This window comes from Peromyscus californicus, unplaced genomic scaffold (genome assembly GCF_007827085.1).
Source record: "Peromyscus californicus insignis strain IS unplaced genomic scaffold, ASM782708v3 Scaffold_1__1_contigs__length_55948999, whole genome shotgun sequence".
Classification (NCBI taxonomy): domain Eukaryota; kingdom Metazoa; phylum Chordata; class Mammalia; order Rodentia; family Cricetidae; genus Peromyscus; species Peromyscus californicus.
In genome coordinates this window covers 45,251,884-45,269,865 of record NW_026294492.1, presented here as the reverse complement: position 1 = coordinate 45,269,865, position 17,982 = coordinate 45,251,884, and positions in this window count along the sequence as shown.

The window sequence follows — 17,982 nt, the reverse complement described above, 5'->3', positions numbered from 1 at the left end:
AATCTTACCAAAAGCACTCTACAGATTCAATGCAATCCCCATCAAAATACCAACACAACTCTTCACAGACCTGGCAAGAATAATACTCAACTTCGTATGGAAAAACGAAAAACCCAGGATAGCCAAAAGAATCCTGTACAATAAAACAACCTCTGGAGGCGTCACGATCCCTGACTTCAAGCTCTACTATAGAGCTACAATAATAAAAACAGCTTGGTACTGGCATAAAAACCGACATGTGGACCAATGGAATCGAATTGAAGACCCTGACATTAATCCGCACACCTATGAACATATAATTTTTGACAAAGAAGTCAAAAGTGTACAATAGAAAAAAGATAGCATCTTCAACAAATGGTGCTGGCAAAACTGGATATCAACCTGTAGAAGGCTGTAAATAGATCCATATCTATCACCGTGCAGCCCGCTGGCTCCCTGGCTCAGGCCAGCTCAGCCTAGGCCCCAGGCCCGACCAACGATATCTACAAGTGGTTACCCACAGCTAGAGCTACTTGCAGCTAAATTGACAACTCAAGTGGCTTTGGCAAAAAAAAATGCTGGTGCTATGAACAACTCAGGCCCTGACAGAACTACCAGGTCTGGCTGCACTTGACACAGCCGCTGGCCTGTGTCCTTTTGCCCCAGCTCAGACCTGAGCTACACAAAGCCATTGTGGTAGCTTGGTGGCCCGCTGGCTCCCCGGCTCCCCAGCTCAGGCCTAGCTTGGTCTAGGGTGCAGGCCTGACCAACCATAGCTACAAGCCCTTACCGCAGCTGAAACTACTTGCTTAAAGACAGTCCTATGAACAACTCTGGCCTGACCTGCTGGAGCTACCACTAATTGCAGTAGTTACAAGCAGCTTTTGGCTGAAATGCCAACGCACGTGGTCAGATCTTAAGGAAGCCGGAGCCCAGACTCAACTCAGCTCAAGCGGGAACACATGGCTGGATTTAAGCTTTTAGCCAGAAACTTGTGGTTATGCTTTCTTGCTCTCTCTCTCTCGCTCTCTCTCTCTCTCTCTCTCTCTCTCTCTCTCTCTCTCTCTCTCTCTCTCTCTCTCTCTCTCTCTGGATTCACACCTCGGACACTATGTAGCTGTTTTGAAATTTCCTTGGATTTCTACTGTTTCTACACAGACTTGGTAAGTCAATTAAGATATCAGATATTTTAAAGGAAAACACGATTTAAAAGAGAAATTTTTTTTCCACATTGAAAAAATAGGTTTTATGTGTACATTGGAAGAACAATGGGCTTTGTTTGAAATTTTAGGCAGTCTGACAATGGAACAACTATATGAGAAGATTAATGTTGATTGAATTATGCACTTTTATTACTTTTTTATCCTTATTTTATAATTTAAAAGGATAGTCAATTTAAGGATAAAAGCTTTAGAAAATCCTGTTAAAACTGTTAAAACGAATTATAGAGAAATTCAAATCCAGACAGAAGAAATTACCAGTGAAATTGTTTCAGGATTGGATCATAAGGTTACAGAAAGAAAGCCTGTTTTCACACAATCACCCTTAATTTATCCGGTAACCATACAGCAGCTACCTGGTCAAGTAATTACACAAAATATTTGGACTCCAATAGAAATGTTAGATTTACAAAGGTTTAAGGAGGCAATAGTATCTTATGGCATGCATTCCCCATTTGTAAAGCAAATGTTAAACTCCTGGTCAACTTATAATAGGATTATACTTGCAGGACTGGCCAGAGCTGGTAAATGCTGTTCTGGAACCCAGGGCACAGCTGCAGTGGCAAATGTGGTTCAAAGAAGAAGCTAAAAACATAGAAAATCAATGGAGGGATAAAGATATACAAATCTCCCAGGATTCGCATGTTGGAGAAGGCCAATATGCTTCAATACAAACACAATGTTTATATGATATTCAAACCCTAATTCTGTGTCAAATGGCAGCCTTGAATGCATGGGACAGAGTTGAAGAACCAGGAAAGAAAACTGAGTCATTTACAAAGGTTATACAAGGCCCAAAGAATTCTTCATGGATTTCTTACAAAGATTGACTTCAGCAGTAAAGAGAATGGTCCCAAATTCAGAAGCCAGTCAGATAACAATCGAATCTTTGGCTTTTGAGAACACGAATGCAGCATGTAAGAGAATAATCAGGCCATTAAAGGCAAGATCTGCACCCTTGGAAGATTAGATTAGAGACACGGTTAATGTTGAATATGGTGATATTTTATTTATATTAAAATGTTATTTGTATGTTAATAAATAAAGTTGCCCGGGGGTCAGAGCTATTAGCAAGCCATAGGAGAACAGGGCAGTGGTGGCGTACTCTTGTAATCCCAGCACTTGGTAGGCAGAGCTGGGTAAGTCTCTGTGTGTTCAGGGATACAGCCATTATTGGATACACATGCCTTTAATTTCAATACCAATCATAGAAAACCTGGAGGCCTATACAGACAGGCCCTGATGAGGCGGTCATGTGGTTGGGTTTACAAACAATGAGAAGGCAGAACAGAAAGTCTATATAAAGTCTTTAACACAGGGGTAGCTCTGGTTCGGAGAGGTAGGACCACCGCAGGAGGAAGGGGTAAGGTTTTAGCTCTTAGCTCTGACCTCTTGGCTTTCTTCTTTGCATTGGTTCTGTGTTTCTTATTTAATAAGAAGGTTGGTTACATCTACAGTTGAGGCTCATGATCATGATGATATGTGGATAGGAGAAGCAAATTCAAGAGGTTTGAGGAATGTCAGATGTTTTGGATGTGGAAAGCAAGGACATTTGAAAAGGGACTGTAAGCAGGGCATTCCTGGAAACAATGTTTCTTCAAGAAACAATGGCAATAGAATGCCCCTTCCTTTTGGAGTATGCAGAAAGTGTAGTAAGGGAAAACACTGGACCAAAAAATGTAGATCAACAAAGGACAGGCAAGGTAATACTTTGCCTCAGTCTTTGGGAAACTCCCAGAGGGGCCTCAGGCATGCCCCCCCAGCAAATCCAGTTCAGACCTTTCCTGCAGTCATTCCTACTCAGAGGAGTTAAATAACCAAATGCCTATTGGAATAAACCAGATTGCTCGGGATGATGAAATAGCTGAGAAAAAGAGAACAGAAAATTCAGGAGAAAACATAAAGAATATTTCTGGCAAACTTCTATAAATGAACAAAGACCAAAATTAACAATAAGAATAAATGGTGTTTTGTTGTCTGGTCTGGTAGAAACAGGTGCTGATGTGACCATAATTGCATCAGAATTTTGGCATCCAACTTGGCCTCTTCAGAAGATAGAGTTCAACTGTTAGGAATTGGAACATTATCTCAATTGAAACAGAGTGCAAGATGGCTCAAATGTATAGGTCCAGAAGGAGAGAGAGTAAAATTTTTTTTTAATTTATTTTAATTTATTTTGCAATACAATTCAGTTCTACATATCGGTCACGGATTCCCTTGTTCTCCCCCCTCCCGTCCCCCTCACCTTCCCCCCAATGCCCCCCCCATTCCCATCTCCTCCAAGGCAAAGCCTTCCCCACAGACTGAGGTCAACCTGGTAGACTCAGTCCAGGTAGGTCTAGTCCCCTCCTCCCAAGCCGAGCCAAACAATCCTGCATAGGCCCCAGGTTTCAAACAGCCAACTCATGCAATGAGCACAAGATCTGGTCCCACTGCCTGGATGCCTCCCAAACAGATCAAGCCAATCAACTGTCTCACCCATTCGGAGGGCCTGATCCAGTGTGGATCCCTCAGCCATTGGTTCATAGTTCATGTGTTTCCATTCATTTGGCTATTTGTCCCTGTGCTTTATCCAACCTTGGTCTCAACAATTCTCGCTCATATAAACCCTCCTCATTCTCGTTAATTGGACTCCCAGAGATCCACCCAGGGCCTAGTCATGGATCTCTGCATCCAGATCCCTCAGTAGTTGGATGAGGTTTCTAGCACAACAATTAGGGTGTTTGGCCATCCCATCACCAGAGTAGGTCAGTTCGGGCTGTCTCTTGACCATTGCCAGCAGTCTGTTGTGTGGGTATCTTTGTGGATTTCTGTGGGCCTCTCTAGCACTTTGCTTCTTCCTGTTCTCATGTGGTCTTCATTTACCATGGTCTCCTATTCCTTGTTCTCCCTCTCTGTTGTTGATCCAGCTGGGATCTCCCGCTCCCCCAAGCTCTCTTTCCCTCGACCCTCGCCTTTCATTACCCCCACTCATGTCCAGGCTGTTCATGTAGATCTCATTCCATTTCTCTGTCATTGGGCGATCCCTGTGTCTTTCTTGGGGTCCTGTTTTCCGGGTAGCCTCCCTGGTGATGTGAGTAGCAGACAATTCATCCTTGTTTCATGTCTAGTATCCTGCTATGAGTGAGTACATACCATGTTTGTCTTTCTGAGTCTGGGTTACCTCACTCAGGATGATTTTTTCTAGATCCATCCATTTGTCTGCAAACCTCATGATGCCATTGTTTTTTTCTGCTGAGTAGTGTTCCATTGTGTATATGTACCACATTTTGTTTATCCATTCTTCAGTTGAAGGGCATCTGGGTTGTTTCCATGTTCTGGCTATTACAAACAATGCTGATATGAACATAGCTGAACAAGTGCTCTTATGGTGTGGTTGAGCATTTCTTGGGTATATGCCCAAGAGTGGTATAGCTGGATCTTGGGGGAGATTGATTCCCAATTTTCTAAGAAAGCGCCATATTGATTTCCAAAGTGGTTGTACAAGCTTGCATTCCCACCAGCAGTGGAGGAGAGTTCCCCTAGCTCCACATCCTCTCCAGCATAAGGTGTCTTCAGTGTTTTTGATCTTAGCCATTCTCACAGGCGTAAGGTGGTATCTCAGAGTTGTTTTGATTTGCATTTCCCTGATGATTAGGGATGTTGAGCAATTCCTTAAATGTCTTTCGGCCATTTGAGTTTCCTCTGTTGAGAATTGAGAGAGAGTAAAATTAAAACCATGTGTGGCTAACAAAGCTATGAACCTGTGGGGTCAAGACCTGTTGCAACAATGGGATACTCAGATTAACATCCCTCCAACCTCAGAAACAAATCATAAACTAGCACATGTTTCTGAGAGAAATATTAGAATATATTACTCTAACGAGTGGTCACCAGCCATCCATATTATACAAGAACAGGGCACAACAACTGATGATCTTCCAAAGACACCAACAGCTCTACCTTTAAAATGGTTAACAGACAAGCCTGTATGGGTTCAGCAATGGCCTTTAACAACAGAGAAACTCCAGGCTTTAGAAGAGCTGGTAGAAGAACAGTTAAATGCTCAGCATATTGAAGAATCAACCAGCCCTTGGAATTCTCCTGTATTTGTTATTAAAAAGAAATCTGGTAAATGGAGAATGGTAACAGACCTTAGAGCAATTAACAAAGTAATTCAGCCAGTGGGCTCTCTACAATCTGGAATTCCTTTGCTTACTCTGTTACCAAAAGGATGGCATCTCATAGTTATTGATTTAAAAGACTGTTTCTTTTCAATACCTTTACAAGAAAAAGACAGGGAAAGATTTGCCTTCACGGTGCCTGCTTACAATAATTCTCAACTGGTTAAAAGATTTCAATGGAGGGTCCTCCAAGAGGGAATGTTGAATAGCCCAACCCTGTGCCAATATTTTGTACAACAGTCATTGGAAGTGATATGTAAAAAATTTCCTAAATCTATAATTTATCATTATATGGATGATATTTTACTAGGTGACTCAAATGCAGATATTTTAGAAAGAATGTTTGAAGAAGTAAAGAAAATTTTGCCTTGCTGGGGATTACAAATTGCTCCTGAAAAGATACAAAGAGGAGATTCTATTAATTATTTAGGATATAAATTAGAACTACAAAATATTAGACCCAGCAGAAATTGTGATACCTTTAACTAAACAGGACATTTAAAAATTATGGACAGAAAAGGTGAACCTTGGCAAAGAGCTTGCAGTAATTTTTTGGGAGAAATTAACAGCAAATATCCCAAAAGTGACAGAATTGATCTTATAAAGAGAGATGTTTGGATTTTGCCTCAAATTGTATGGGAAAAACCCATATCTGGAGTTCATACATTTTGTACAGATGCAAACAAACAAGGAAAGGCAGGTTACAAATCAGAAAATTTAAGTAAAGTGGTTCAAAGTCCTTATAATTCAGTTCAAAAATCGGAATTGTGTGCTATTCTGTTGGTATTAATGGATTTTTCAGAACCTCTCAACATAGTAACTGACTCTCAGTATGCTGAAAGAGTAGTATTACATATTGAGACTGTAGAATTTATCCCTGATGCTTCAGAATTAACTTCACTATTTATTCAGTTACAAGATACAATCAGGAAAAGGAGTCATCCTGTATATATAACTCACATCTGATCTCATACGGGTCTGCCAGGCCCTCTAGCCCAAGGTAATGATGAGATTGATAAATTATTGATAGGAAATGTGCTGGAGGCCTCAGAATTTCAAAAAAAAATCATGTCAATAGTAAAGGTTTAAAAAAGGATTTTTCCATAACCTGGCAACAAGCCAAGGGAATTGCAAGGAAATGTCCTACTTGTTCCTTCTACAATCAAACGCCATTACCAGCAGGATGCAACCCAAAGGGTACTCAGAGGAATGAAATCTGACAGATGGACGTGTTTCACTTTGCAGAATTTGGAAAATTGAAATATGTACACCACACCTTCGATACTTATTCAGGATTTCAATGGGCAACTGCTTTGAGTTCTGAAAAAGCTGATTCTGTAATCACTTATTTGCTAGAAGTTATAGCCATCATGGGTATACCTGAACAAATGAAAACTGACAATGCTCCAGCATATGTCTCTGTTAAAATGAAGCTTTTTTTGCTTATTACAATATAAGGCATATTACAGGCACACCACACACATCCTACAGGTCAAGCAGTTATAGAAAGATCAAACAGAACTCTAAAGGATATACTAAATAAACAGAAAGGGGGAACAAAACCCCCCAGAAATAGACTAAATAATGCTCTATTTACTTTGAATTTTCTCAGTGCCAATGAGAAAGGAACAACAGCTGCAGAGAGACATTGGATAATAGAAAAAACTACAGAATTAAATCAGCCTGTATACTTTAAGGATGTGCTGACCCAGAATGGAAACCAGGATATGTGTTACACTGGGAATGAGGTTTTGCTTTTGTTTTTACAGGAGAAGATAAGCTGTGGATACCATCAAAATTGATAAAGGTTTGATTTGAACAAGAGATACCTCTTAATTAGAGGAGGTGATAGTTCTTCAACCAGCATGAACATCCAATTAAAAATTAACTTATACTAGTAACACATGCCTTTTCATTTAATCAGATAATAACTTGCCAAAAGGGAACCTCTCCAAAATTAGTCTTGGGGGAAAGGTTTTTGTTTTTGTCTTCTAGGAGAATGAAGGCTAAGGAATCTGAAGAACACTGGACAAATTAGACAACTGAAGAAAAAGGACAAATCATCTGTCCCAAGAAAAAGAGTAAAATGGCCTATTACTATATCATCTACAAAATTTCATAAGTCTTCCTAAATGTTTGTTTCTGCTCCTCTCTAAAGAAATTTAACACTATTGGTCTTCTAATAGTCCCAGTTAAATTAAAATGTAAAACTGATTTTGGAGTTGGAGAATGGCTCTCTCCTACTTTAAACTCAAGCCTGTTGTTAAAAGGAAAAAGCAAACTCTCTGTATCAAGCTAGAAGAAAAGAGCCATCTTCTGATATGTGACAGGAGAAAAGCCAAATTAATTAAGGGACTATTCTATTACTAGTCTCAATTCTTTGATTCTATTCTGATTCTTTAAACTTTTCTTTATTCATTCATTCATTCATTTTTTTAATTTAATTTAATTTTATTTTACAATACAATTCAGTTCTACATGTCAGCCACGGATTCCTTTGTTCTCCCCCCTCCCGGCCCCCTCCCCTTCCCCCTAGCCTACCCCCTATTCCCACCTCCGCCAGGGCAAAGCCTCCCCCAAGGACTGAGATCAACCTGGTAGACTCAGTCCAGGCAGGTCCAGTCCCCTCCTCCCAGGCCTAGACAAGCGACCCTGTATAAGCCCCAGGTTTCAAACAGCCAACTCATGCAATGAGCACAGGACCCGGTCCCATTGCCTGGATGCCTCCCAAACAGAACAAGCCAATCAACTGCCTCACCCATTTAGAGGACCTGATCCAGTTGGGGGCCCCTCAGCCATTGGTTCATAGTTCATGTGTTTTCATTTGTTTGGCTATTTGCCCCTGTGCTTTAACCAACCTTGATCTCAACAATTCTTGCTCATATAAACCCTCCTCTTCCTTGCTAACTGGACTCCTAGAGCTCCACCTGGGACCTAGCTGTAAATCTCTGCATCCAGTTGCCACAGTCATTGGATGGGGTTTCTAGCACTACAATTAGGGTGTTTGGCCATCCCATCACCAGAGTAGGTCAGTTCGGGCTATCTCTCGACCATTGCCAGCAGTCTGTTGTGGGGGTATCTTTGTGGATTTCTGTGGGCCTCTCTAGCACTTTGCTTCTTCCTATTCTCATGTGGTCTTCATTTCCCATGGTCTCCTATTCCTTGTTCTCCCTCTCTGTTGTTGATCCAGCTGGGATCTCCTGCTCCCCCAAGCTCTCTTTCCCTTGACTCTCACCCTTCTTTACTCCCACTCATGTCCAGGCTGTTCATGTAGATCTCATCCATTTCTCCATCATTGGGTGATCCCCGTGTCTTTCTTGGGGTCCTGTTTTCTAGGTAGCCTCCCTGGTGATGTGAGTAGTAGCAGTCCAGTCATCCTTGTTCCACATCTAGTATCCTACTATGAGTGAGTACATACCATGTTTGTCTTTCTGAGTCTGGGTTACCTCACTCAGGATGATTTTTTCTAGATCCATCCATTTGCCTGCAAACCTCGTGATGTCATTGTTTTTCTCTGCTGAGTAGTATTCCATTGTGTATATGTACCACATTTTATTTATCCATTCTTCAGTTGAAGGGCATCTAGGTTGTTTCCAGGTTCTGGCTATTACAAACAATGCTGATATGAACATAGCTGAGCAAGTGCCCTTGTAGTATGATTGAGCATTCCTTGGGAATATGCCCAAGAGTGGTATAGCTGGATCTTGGGGGAGATGGAGCACCATATTGATTTCCAAAGTGGTTGTACAAGCTTGCATTCCCACCAGCAGTCGAGAAGAGTTCCCTTAGCTCCACATCCTCTCCATCATAAGGTGTCTTCAGTGTTTTTGATCTTATCCATTCTGACAGGCGTAAGGTGGTATCTCAGAGTCATTTTGATTTGCATTTCCCTGATGATTAGGGACATAGAGCAATTCCTTAAATGTCTTTCAGCTATTTGAGTTTCCTCTGTTGAGAATTATGTTTAGTTCTATAGCCCATTTCTTAATTGGACTGTTGGCTATTTTGATGTCTAACTTCTTGAGTTCTTTATATATTCTGGATATCAGTCCTCTGTCAGATGTGGGGTTGGTGAAGACCTTTTCCCATTCTCTAGGCTGTCACTTTGCCTTGTTGACCATATCCTTTACTCTACAATGCTTCTCAGTTTCAAGAGGTCCCATTGATTGATTGTTTCTCTTAGTGTCTGTGCTACTGGTGTTATATTTAGGAAGTCTTTCTTTCTTATATATTCAGAGGATTGAAGTTTTATAGTAGAAATCCTGGACCTCCTCTGTATTTTTAAGGCTATTGCAAGTGGGACTGTTGTTGCTACATGACTGTGTATGCACTGCCTAGTAGCAAAGAAAGAGGCTTAGTCATCCTGGGGCCTTTACATCCTGCATAATCCATGCACTGTGTGGTGGCATAATTTGCACACAGTGTGATCACGCAATAAATGTGCATACATGGCATAGCTATGTAGGCCCACATGAGCATGTGAGGAGGTAATCAATAAAAAGCAGGTCACAGACTCCTCCCCCTTCTTCTTCCTCTCTCTCTCCTTGCATGATCATTTCCATAGGTCTAAGCACATCTTTCCTCAATAAATTAACATAATGGGCTTTGTTGTACCTCATGACTTATCTGGCATGGTAAACAGCACTGCTTAATGAATCATCCTGTAGCTGGAGTTTTCTCTCCAGGTCCCGCCAAACCCTGGCAGTCCCTTAGCCCACTTATAAAATAAACATACAGATGCTTATATTATTTAAACTGCTTGGCCATTAGCTCAGGCCTATCATTGTCTAGCTGTTACTCTTATATTCAGCCCATTTCTATTAATCTATACTTTGCCACATGACTCGTGGCTTACTGGTACCTTACATCTTCCTTGTCCTGGCAGCGGCTGCAGGCAGTCTCCCCCTTCCCTTCCTGTTCCCTCAATTCTCCTCTCTGTTAGTCCTGCCTATACTTCCTATCTGGCTACTGGCATATCAGTGTTTTATTTATTAACACATTTGCCATACAGAACATCCCACAACATCATCCCTTAATGAATAACACAACACCACATAAAAATAACAACTGTGGCACTCTAGGCAGTGTCAGGCATGGGGTCATTCTCATGGTGTGGGTCTCAGGCTAGACCAGTCTTTGGTTGGCCACTCCCACAATCTCTGTGCCACTCTTGCTACAGCACATCTCATAGGAAAGACAGACTGTAGGTCAAAGATTATGAGGCTTGGTTAGTGTCACAATCTATCCACTTGAAGTCTTGCTTGGTTACAGAGATGATCAGTTCAGGATAAACATCCACAATTGCTATGAGTGTAAGCTGGGATGATCTTTGTAGATACCTGGAAGTTTTTGTTTGTTTGTTTATTTGTTTTGGCATCAGGTTTATATCTGACCCTGAAATGCCCCCACTTTCAAGTTGTCTCTTTCAGTAATCTCCCCTCACCCCACCCTACCTGATCCCTTATGTTCCTATCTCCACCCATCCCCAGTCCACTCACAAAATCTCTTCTATTCCACCTCCCCTTAGAAATCTGAACATACCCCTTCCACCATACTTGGTACCCATCCTCTCTGAATCTGTGGATTGTAGCATGGTTATCCTAGAACCAAACAGGACTGGAGGGGAAAATATCAGTGTAATGATACCTAATGATATTCTCTGCTCTACCTGTATGTCTAGCCTGGGTGTCTAGCCCAATTGAGCCCAGTTGACAAAAGAGAAGCTTCATCCAGGAAATGGTAGAAACAGATGAATAGACCCACAGTCAAACATTAGGCTGAGCTTGTGAAAACCTAGAAGACACAGAGGAAGAAGTGTAGGACCCAGAGGGTTCAAAAACATCAGAAGAAACCCCACAAAATCAATTAGCCTGGCTTATGGGAGCTCACAGAGATTGAATAGACAACTAGGGAGCCTATATTGAACTGACCTAGGCCCTCCACATATATATATGACAGTTGTATAGCTTGTTTTTCTTATGGGATTCCTAACATTGGGAGCAGGGCTATCTCTGACTCTTTTACTGGCTTTTGAGACCCTACCTCACACTGGGTGCCCTACTCAGACTTAATACAAGGTGAGGTGCTTAGTCTTAGTACAACTTGATATGCCATGTTTTGTCAATATCCATGGGAAGCCTGCACTTTTCTGAATAGAAACAGAGGAGGAGTGTGTTGGGGAGGGAAAAGGGAAGTGGGTAAGGACTGGAAGGAGAGAAAGGAGGGAAAACTGTGGGCAGGATGTGAATTTTTTTAAAAAAAAATTGAACTATGATGCATATCTCAATTCAAGGTTGTCTACAGATCCAGTTTCATGACAGGCAAGTTTATGCAGTGAAGGAAACCTTCAAAAACAGAAAGCTGGTGATCATGTAATTGAGTAAGGGAGTCGTGTTCCAACTCCAGTAAGCAGCAGAACTTGGCAACTTGGACCATGTGGTTCTGGCAGAAGATCAGGTTATGGAATTGGCCTCAATACCTAAAGAAAGTTTCTGAGGCCAGGCATATGTCTGGGGTGTCCTGAATGGGGACCTAATGAGGCCATTGTGTGAAGCTGTGAAGTTGCTGCCTGTACTGCTTTAGAGACCCTAAGATGTTAGAGATGCCAGAGCCATTGGATACCTGCCAAAGAAAGCTTCTAATAGGGAATAAACTAACCCAAGAGGAAGAAGTATGTTGTAGTCAACAACACTGAAAGGAATTGGATATCTGAAGAGTGTTTTAACAATAGACATGGAGATTAAGAATTTGGAGTTTGCCCAGCTGGTTTGTGGTCTTGCTTTGGTCCCATATTTTCTCACTATGCTCCTTTCCCTACATTTTGCATCAGCAATATATATCCTATCCCATTATAAGTTAGAGGTTTGTGATCTGTTTTTGATTTTATAAGGAATTGCAGTTAAGAGATTACATGAATCTCATAAGAGACTTAGAACTTTGGATTTTTAAATATTGTAGAGACTATGAGTATGGGGACTTTTGAAGTTGGACTGTGCCTTGTGCATTATGATATTGTTTCAAGCTTATGGGGACAATGGAGTGTAATGTGGTAGTTTGAATGTACTAGTTGGTCCCCATAAGTTTATAAGGAGTTTCATAATCAGGAGGTATGGCTTTGTTGAAGTAGAATGTGGCCTTCTTGTAGGATGTATGTCACTGTGGATTTGAGCTTTGAGATCTCCTTTGCTCAAGCTTCACTCAGTTTACCACTCAGACAGTTCATTACCTTTTGCCTTTAGGTCAAGATGTAGAACTCTCAATTCCTTCTCTGGCAATATGTCTGCCTGCGTGCTGCCATGTCCCATCATGACAATAATGGACTAAACTTCTGAAACTGTAAGCCATCTGAGTTAATGCTTTTCTTAGGAGAGGTGCCATGGTCATGATGTCTCTTCATAGCAATAAAATCCCTAAGACAGCTATTGTGTGTTTTTCCTAGGTGATTTTTGACTAGTGAAACTCAGTGTTATTATTGAAAGGCATTTACTGATTCCCATCACTTGGTAAAATTTGTATTCTTTTGTTTTTCTTAGCTCCAATTTTCCTCAGCAACTGTTGTTATCATCACCATTTTTTCTCTTTGATTCTATGTTATGTTTATCACACTTGTGAATCTTAAGCATTCCTTCTCCTATCCTCAATAAGGCTAAACTTATTGCTATTAACTGTGTTAGCCTGGTAACATTGTGAAAAGTATGCCTTCTTAAGTCATGATGTATTATTTAGGTGATATTAGCTGTAATATTTCAATGTATTTTTGGAGTTGTGATATTTCTAAACTTGAAATGTATATTTCCAAGACTTCTGGATTTTAAAGTTTCATAAAAAATCAGGTATTGTATTTTTGGCCCTGCATTTATATGTGAATTTACTTTTCTCTCTTTTAGCTTTCAGTATTGTTTTTAAAACTATATAATCATTTTTTTAATATAATATGAAGTGGAGAAATATTTTGATGTGTTCTTGAGTTAGATTTACAAGTATTTTGCTAAGAATTTCTGTATATGTGTTCATAATAAATGTCGGTCTGTAATTTTGTTTTTGTTGTCTTTTGTGGTTTTGATTTCAGTGTAATAATAGCTTTGTAAAAAGAATTTTGAAATGTTTCTTTTGTCGTTAGTTTGTGTGACAATTTGAGCAATATTGTCATTAATTTTTATACAAAGGACTAGTAGAATTTTGCACTGAATCGACTTTGTTATGAGTTGGTTTTGGTTGGGATACTTTAAATTACTGATTCTATGTCACCAAAGTTTATAAGTCCTTTTAAATAATTCATTTCATCTTGATTTAACTTTGGTAAGTTGTATGTATAAAGAAATTTATCTTTTTCATTTAGGTTTTCTAGTTTGCTCAATTATAGATTTTAAAAATATCTTCTAATTTTAAAATATCTCAGTTTTTTTTCTTTCCTCAGTATCTGTTAAACTGTCTCCATTTTCTTCTCTAATTTTATTAATTTCAATCTATTACCTCATTCTTTTGGTTATTTTGCCTAGAGGTATGTCAATCTTACTGATTTTTTGATAATTAACTCCTCTTTTAATTTCTTTTTCTTTCTGTTTCATTGATTTCTGCCTTTTTTCCTTTTTGAGGGGACTTTATATGTATAAAGAATTCAAAATTCTGAACATGAAGGAAATAAAAAATCTAATTTAAAATGGTGTACAGATCTAAACAAAATACTCTCAAAATAGGAAACACAAATGTTTGAAACATGTTTAGAAATGTTCAATATCCTTAGCCATCAGGGAAATGCAAATCAAAACTACTCTGATAATTCATCTTATACCCATCAGAATAGCTATGATCTATAAAACAAGTGATAGCTCATGTTGGTTAGGATGTAGAGTACAATGAACACTCATCCATTGCTGATGGAAAAGTAAATTTGTACAAACACAATGTAAATCTTTGTGGTAATACCTTATAAAGTAGGGAATAGAACTACCTCAAGATTAATTTATAGCAATCTTAGTTATACACCCAAATGATTCTACATCTTACTACAGAAACTCTTGTGTCAACGATGCTCATTGCTGCTCTACTCATATAGCAAAAAGTTGGAAACAGACTAGATCTCCATAAATTAATAAATGGGTAAAGACAATGTGGTACATTTACACAATGGAATATTACTCAGCTGTTTAAAAAATAAAATCATGGAATTTACACATAAATGCATAGAGTTACAAAAAATACTGAGTGAAGTAAGCCAGAACAAGAAAGACAAATATGATATATCTTCAATTACATGTTAGTGGTGACTGATAAGTCTTGGATAAATAGGCTATAGTTCATATAATCATAGAGGTGAGCTATAGAATAAGTGGCTGGGGAAGTTGGATCATCCTAGAACTATGCAGTCAAATATATAACTCCTTTGGCTTTCCAAATTTCCGTTGAGAAGTCAGGTGTAATTCTGAAGGGTCTGTCATTATATATTACTTTGACTTTTTCCTTTGCTGTTCTTAATATTCTTTCTTTATTCTGTTTCTTTAGTGTTTTGACTTTTACGGGGTAAAGGATTTTTTTTTGGTCCAGTCTATTTGGCATTGTGTAAGCTTCTTGTACCTTCCTATGCATGTCCTTCTTTAGGTTAGGAAAGTTTTCTTCTATGAATTGTTGAATATATTTTCAGTGGGTCTGAGCTAGAATTCTCCTTCTTCTATCCCTATTATTCCCAGGTTTGGTCTTTTCATGGTGTCCCAGATTTATTGGATGTTTTGTGTTAAGTATTTGTTGGATCTAACATTTTCTTTGACTGATGAATCTATTTCTTTTATTCAATCTTCAATGCTTGAAATTCTCTTTTCTATCTCTTGTATTCTTTTGGTAATACTTGCTTCTACATTTCCTGCTTGTTTACTCAGATTTTCCATCTCCAGCATTCCTTCAGTTTATGTCTTCTTCATTGCTTCTATTTCAGTTTGCAAGTCTTGAACCTTTTCCCCATGTATTTGATTGTTTCTTGGCTTTCTTGGCATTCTTTAAGGGATTTATTGGTTTCTTCCATTTTTGTATGTATTTTCCTCCATTTCTTTGAGGGAATTTTTCATTTCCTCTTTAAGGGCCCCTATCATTTACATAAAGTTATTTTTAAGGTTGTTTTCTTCTGTTTCATCTGCATTACAAAGTTCAAGTTTTGCTGTTGTAGGACTGCTAATTTCTGGTGGTGCCATTATTGCTCTTTATGTTGTTGAATGTATTCTTATAATACACTCTACCCATCTCATCCTCCAATGTTACAGGTGGGGCCTGTGACTCTTGGGATTTCTGAGTCCTCAGGAGATAATGCCTCACATTTGCTAGGGCTCTTTCTCCATTTGGAGCAGGTGGGGCTTGTGGCTCCTGTGGTCACTCTTCCTCCAGTCAGTGTATGTAGGGCCTCTGACTCCAGTGGTTGCTGTTCTATCAGTTGGTGCAGATGGGGCCTTTTGTTCTGATGATCACTCTTCCAACAATTGGAGTATTTGGGGCGTTTGGTTCAAGTGGTTACTCTTCTGTGCAGATGGTGCCTGTGTCCCCAGTGGTCACTGATGTGGTGGAGTATAGTGGCATGTGGAAGGTTCTGTGGACCAGTCTCTGAGGCTGTGGTGGGTTGGGAAGTGGCATGGAATGTGCCCTCATGGCTTAGGATCTAGATAGAAGGCCTGTCTAATTGGGAGTTAGAATACTCATATTTTCCATCAATCAGTGTAGGGGGTTCTGTGTGACATGGTGTCTTAACAGAATTTTAATTTGCATTTCCTTTTAGAAATATGTATTTTTTTATTTCATTGGACATTTTATACAATATATCTGTGGAATCTGATTTTTTTTATTTTTACTTGATGAGAATTTCATTCAGAAGAACTGTATTTACATCATTGCCACCACATCTTCTCCTTCTACCCCATCTAATGTCCCTACCCTCCATCTAAAATTCATAAATTTTCTTTAACATTATTTTTATATACATAGAGAGAGATGTGCACACCGACACAGAAAGAGACACAAACAGCTGTTAGCACAATTACTGCTTCTAGCTTGAGCTCATCCATACAGAAGATGGAATCACCATCTCTCAGCACCCATTGATTGCCTGCAGTTCTCCACCAAGAGGTGTGGAATGTGAGAATTCTCCCATATCTTTGGCATGTCTATTTTTCACTGTGTAGGCTGTATTTAGGTAACAAACTTGTTAAGATATCATAGGTTCAGCTTTATTGTCATAGAGAAGACACTGTCTCTCAGCAGGTACCCTAGTCTTCCAGGTCTTACTGATTTTAGTGTCTTTCTGCCTCTTTCCAATATGTTTCTTGTGCCCTGGGTGATGGGTTCATGTTGAATATATATGAAATCAGTTTGGGTATCCAATTTCTTCCTCACATATTGACAAATTGGATGTTTCTGCTTTGAATTCAGTGTATTAAAGAAGAAGCTTTATCATGATTGGTGAGTATTATGCTTATCTGGGCATATAAGGATAAGTTTCCAGAATTATACTGATTCAGAAAATAGAAATAACTGGTTCTCCCTTAGAGTCGAAGACATCACTAATCATAGGCACTTGGCTAGGTTTACAGTAACAAACATAAATTCCCTTCTGTTGAGGCTTTAAAGATAACTAAACAGGTGTTGGTTACCTCAAATATAACTTGCCACAATCACATCTTTTAATATATCTTGACATGATAGTCTTTATGGTGGTTCATAGGCTTTACTGTTGAGTAGGTCTTAGAATTTCATTTCTCTCTTGGAAGTTTTTATCATCTTCAAATACACTGAAAGTTAGTCCTCAGGAAGGAGGCTTTCCAGTCAATTTCATCTCAGTACTTATATGTTTATATCTGAAGTGTGTGGTGTCTTCAGCAATAGGGCATATCTTCAATTTCTGGGAAGCAACAAGGTGAGTGTCCACAGCTTATAAGTTTATGAGTGTACTTTGGATTCCCCTGACAAATGACTTAGAGAAAGGTTTCTCATGTCTGATATTAAAATTCTTGTAAGATTGTCTGTATATATATATTGGGGAAGTGCTAAAACCCAAAAGTACATTTCATTCAACATTTATATGTAAATACATTTCCAATTAGGTATATTAAACATGTATTTCTAATTTTACTTTTTATTAAATATTTTTCCAAATAATATATTTTTATCATATTTTCCCTCTGTAAATGACTCTTTAATCCTCCACACATATCTATAAATCCAATTTCATACTTTTTCTTATCTCTCTTAAACAAAACAAAGAATAAATGGAAATCATAACAAATAAGCAAAAAGAATAAAATAAAACAATGTCCAAAGAAAACAAAATTTAAAAAAACCCTGCCCAAAACACAAAAGAAAAACACATGAAATATATCTTGTGTGGCCAACTACTACAAAAGGAATGACCATTCCCAGGAGTGTGGCTGACATAACCATTGAAACTCCATTCTAGAAAACTTGCTATCTCTTTTGCAACAGGAAAGAATTGCAGAATATTTCTTGTTTAGGGATGGGATGTAAGTCCATGTCTACTTGTTAGTCCTGTGATATTTTTTGGCTTGTGCCACTGCAGATCTTATGTATGTTTCCAAAATTGTGATTTCATGTTAGTCCTGTCAATTTAGTTAGTCCTAGATGACAGT